Here is a 5354-nt window from a genome sequence, read left to right as displayed (position 1 = left end):
TCCTGCAGAACCACTGGTAGTTTCGAACTGCTGACGGTGAGATTAGCAGCGCGATTCGTAACCACTATGCTACCAGAGCTCCTTAACAACAACAAGTAGGTAATAACTATTATATTCAAACTGTCAAAACCTAAATGATTTACAGGACAAATATTGGAGTCAAATCCTTTCATTCCTCCACATTCTGCAGTTGTCTGCAGAATAGAGGATTCTTGGTTCTTTTGATCAACTTAGGAGTGCTTTCTCAGGTGTGCTTTACCAAGTCACCCCATTTAAGAGAATTTACAAGTTGTGACTGTAAATGCTTTATAGCCATGTAATGTCATTTTCTAAAAAGGAATTGGAAAAATACTTCAGAAGACCAGCAGCTGTGTAATTTGCAGTCAAGATATGCCACCCTCGAGTATTTGTAAACATATTTATGAGCTTATATGCCAGATACATTTGCATATGCTTTGCATATGATACTTTTTAATTGTCTGGTGATTCCACGTGGAAACCTTTAGTTGAAGGTTTTCAAGGGACATTTACTTCCCCTCCTCCTTGGAAACCCTATACAGGGTCGCCATGTGTGGGAACCAACTCGATGGCACTTAACAACAGCGTCTAAATAGGAGAGTTTCTCACAATACTGTCAGAGGCTGGCTTGTTAAAAAAAAAAAGAGCAATTTGCATAATCTTCCGCACAAATGTGTGACTTGTGCTGTAAGGCAGAGTCCCCCTTCCTGGTGACCACACCCCGCCATGTTGGGCACACAGGGCCTCGATGATGCTATTCCTTCTCAGCCTTTCAGCATCCCCTGCGACTGACCTCAAAGTTTCCAGACCAGGACCAGATACATAATTTGCAGGGCTCAGTACAAAATGGAGATGCTAGCCTCTTTCCTCAAAATGAAGGATTTCAACATGGCACCAGCAAAGGATGGCACCCAACAAGGGTACCTTTTGAGCGTATCCACTTGACTCTTTAACCCCAAACCAAACCCAGCTCACTGCCCTCAAGTAAGCTTCTTATTGATGCTAGAATACAGAGGAGAGCTGCCCACTAGGTCCCCAGGGCTGGGATCTTTACAGAGACCCACTGCCATGTCATTTCTCTTGCCTAGCGGTGGGCGGGTTCGAGTCACTGATCTTGCAGTTAGCAGATCTGTTGCATCACCAAGGGACCCTTTTACATTGTGCAGCTCTGTAGAACCAGAAACCTTCACAGAAATGTGACCAAACAAAGGTGCCATGGAGAGCGAGCGTGGTCCAGTGCAAGTCAGGCACTGCATTCTATCTGGGGGATGGAATCACAGGTCCGCAATCCAGTCTGGGTCTTCTCTGTGCTCAGACGCCTCCATTTTCTGTAACTAGTGCAGGCTTCTAAGCAGTGTCAAGAGTTTGTGAGTTAGAAAGTGCTTACTTTCCAAGCTTTCAATGTGATTGTGGAAAGCAGTCAGCAGGAGAATTCCTACCTCTACTCTCCTGGACCCTGGCACATTGGGGGCCTGACCTGATGGCACGCGGCCACGGCAGCAGGGCTAGAAAGGCCTTGTGGGAACTCCTGATCCCACCCTCTTGTCTCAGCTGATGCAGAGGGCTAGATCCCCACTGGGCACCGTGATGAAACTCCTTTACCTGTTCTCTCAACCTCAGAAACACCAGTCAGGGTCCAGGCCTTCCAGGTGAGGTGGGAATCAGCCGTCAGCTATGCAGATCTCTTCCTAATTATCCTAAGTGGTGGTGCTGTGGGTTAGGCATTGGGCTGCTAACTGCAAGGTCAGTGGTTCAACCCACCAGCTGCTCCTTGAGCGGGAAAGCAGGCCATCTGCTCCCGTAGAGGTTTACAGCCTCAGAAACTCTATTGAGATTCACTATGGGTTGGAATCAACTTGATGGCAGTAGGTTGGTTTGTTTCTTTGTTGATTTTGGTGTAAACGGCAAGGCCAGCAGTTTAAACCTACCAGCCACTCCTCAGAAACACTCTATACAGGGTTGCTATGCGTTACAACCAGGTTGACGGCACTTACCAACAGCAACAATACCAACAATGATGTTGTTAAGTGCCTTCAAGTTGGTTTTGACTCACAGTGACCTGTATAGAGTTTCTGAGGAGCAGTTGGTGGATTGGAACCACTGACCTTGTGGTTAATGGTCCAGTACTGACCCTACAGCGCCGTACCTAGTCGTGCCACATCGGGACTATGTCCATGATTGCACTCATGGCGCAGTAGGAACAGCACTGGGCCTCTAGCCTTAAGGTCACTGGTTTCAATCCACCACCTGCTCCTTAGAAACCCTGTATAGGATCGCTGTGAGTCAGAACCAGCTTGAAGGCACTCAACAACAACACCAACAACAATGCTGTTATTGGTGTTGTTGTTGTTGGTGTTGTTGTTTGGTGTCGTCTCGTTTGTTCTTCTTGTTGCCGCTGCTGAGTGGGTTTTTTCGGAGTGTTTTGTGGGGTGCTGGTGGTTCTTAACACCAACAACAATGCCTGTAATGGTGCTGGGCAGGTTGTAGCTCCGTGTACAGGATTGCACTCATATGTAAGGTCATGCGCACTGGCTCTTTGATCTAAAGAGTGCCAAGAGGTGAGGGGAAGGCAAAGCAGAAGGCCTTCTGGAAAAAAAGAGGTAAGTTGTGCCAAATATGTACTTAGCATCACAATAGGGACAGTGCCATGAGCCGAGGAAATCCAATTTATTTTTCTGATAAATAACTGCTGCTCATGTCATTGTGCAATGAGATCAGGTTTCCTCATGCATCCATTCCGTTCACAAAGAATCCATTAGTCTTGCATGAGTCTTCAATTATCCCCTTACACAGTCTGCAGGAAGCAAAGTTATTTCAGTTGGTAGAAAATCTCCTTTTGATTCTCCCAACTGTCTGAACAGAGGGACCGGAACCTAGAACAGGAATCATCTTTTCTTAAATCACATCAAACTGGGAGGAAAGTGTCTTAGGGGTTTCTAGTCTATCAGTGTACTGATACCTGTGTATTGCAGCCATTCCTGTGCACCTGTAGCATATTTACTAATTTAAATGAACTGCATTTGCAAAGGCAAAGGTACCAAGAAGAGTGGCAGTGATTTTCATTTCTTAAATCACTTGAATGTCTGTCTTCATCGGTGAAAACTATATTCTTATACATGTTTCTTCATACAGCCTACGGTGATAGGTCGTTTGATTAAAACATTAGGAGAAAATCATACAAGCATATTCCACCATTCATAAGGTTTTCAGTGGCTAAATATTCAGAAGTAGTCTTACTCAGTCATAGTCTGGAAGCTCAGCTGAAACCTGCCCATCGTGGGTGACCCTGCTGATATTTTACGTATCAGTGACATAGCCTCCAGCATCACAGCAGTACACAAGCCAACACAGTGCAGCAAACTGACACAGATGACACGGTAAATGGAGAAAAGAGTTAAGTGTCCGAGACTTCATTTTTCTGGGATCCACTATCAACATTCATGGAAGCAGTAGTCAAGTAATTAAATGATGTATTGCTTTAGGCAAATCTGCTGCACAAGACCTTTTTAAAGTGTTGAAGAGCAAAGATGTCAGCTTGAGGACTAAGGTGCACCTGACCCAAGCCATGGTATTTTCAATAACCTCATATGCATGAGAAAGTTAGACAGTGAATAAGGAAGACCGTAGAAGAATTGATGCATTTAAGTTATGGTGTTGGAGGAGAATATTGAAACTGCCACGGACTGCCGTATTAACTTAAATTAATCACTGTCCAGCTTTTGCATGCATATGGGGTTATTGGAAATAACCATGGCTTGGGTCAGGAACACCTTAGTCCTCAAGCTGACATCTTTGCTCTCCACACTTTAAAGAGGTCTTGTGCAGCAGATTTGCCTAATGCAATATGTCCTTTGATTTCCTGACTGCTGCTTCCATGAGTGTCGATGGTTGATTGAACAAAAAGAAGCCTTTAACAACTTCAATTTTTTTCTCCATTTATATGGATGTTATTTATTGGTCCAGTGGTGAGGATTTTTGTTTTCTTTACATTGAGATGCAACCCATACCGAAGACTATGATGTTTGATCTTCATCAGCTAACTCACTGAGCTAGCTCCTCCAAATGTTGATGCATTTAATTAGACACTTTCAAAAATCATGTTGTTAATATGGACAAAGTCTTTAAACATAGAGATGCTGTCAAATACGTGGTGGTGTGTACAAGCTTTCTAAAATTTCATTTCCATTTCAAAGCTTGAATTTCATCATTGGCAACAAATAATATCCGATGTTTTCCTTGAAGTGACAGGTGTACTTTTACTTTCTAGAAAATACCCACCAATTACCCAAGTCTGAATAACCATGGACTGTCAAAGGTTCTTTCAAGGAGAAACAGCACACCATGGGAAAAGAGCTTGTTCAGCGAGCAACTCGAATTACTGCATAAGATAGTCTGCTCAAGACAGCTGATGTACAATGTTGTTGATGTTAAGTGCCATCGAGTCAGTTCCAACTCACAGTGACCCTCCATGGACTTTCTGAGGCTGTAACTCTTTGTGGGAGTAGAAAGTCTTATCTTTCCCCCTTGGAGGAGCTGTTGGGCTCGAATTGCTGACCTTATGGTTCACAGTCCAGTGTTTCTCCTCTAGAGTTACCGTACTTCAAGATGTACTCTGGTGTGCTGCAAAAGTGTATATAGATATCCTCTTTTATCTGAAGAGACCTTAAAAATACATCTAGTTGTCGGTAGAGACAAAAGAGAATGAATAATTCTTATTGCTTCATCAAGAATATTCCTGAGTAAAACTGGCATGTTTTCTGTCTGTGAGTGCAAGGTGGGAGGAATAGATAGGCATCTAGTAGAGTTTGGTGTCATTTCCTTGTCTAGAATGTGCTACGGGACCAGTAGTTTTACCCAACACTGATTCTGCAAATTACATCTTGGTGGTATATGCATCTCAATGTAAATAAAATAAAAATCCTCACAACTGGACCATTAAATGACATCATGATAAATGGAGAAAAGATTCAAGTTGTCAAAGATTTCATTTTTCTAGGATCCACTATCAACTCATGGAAGCAGCAGTTGAGCAATCAAATGATGTGTATTGCATTAGGCAAATCTTCTGCACAAGACTTGTTCAAAGTGTTCATGAGCAAAGATGTGAGCTTGAGGACTAAGGTGCGCCTGACCCAAGTCATGATGATGTTTTCAATAACTTCATATGCACGTACAAGTTGGACAATGTATAAAGAAGATTGTAGAAGAATCAATGCATTTGAGTTATGGTATTGGATAAGAAGCTGGATTCAAGCTGGATTCAGAAGAGGCCGTGGAAGGAGAGATATCATTGCTGATGTCCGATGGATCTTGGCTGAAAGCAGAGAATATCAGAA

Source organism: Chrysochloris asiatica, unplaced genomic scaffold (assembly GCF_000296735.1).
Source record: "Chrysochloris asiatica unplaced genomic scaffold, ChrAsi1.0 scaffold00105, whole genome shotgun sequence".
Classification (NCBI taxonomy): domain Eukaryota; kingdom Metazoa; phylum Chordata; class Mammalia; order Afrosoricida; family Chrysochloridae; genus Chrysochloris; species Chrysochloris asiatica.
The sequence above is the reverse complement of the archived record's forward strand: the minus strand, read 5'-3'. Positions refer to the sequence as shown.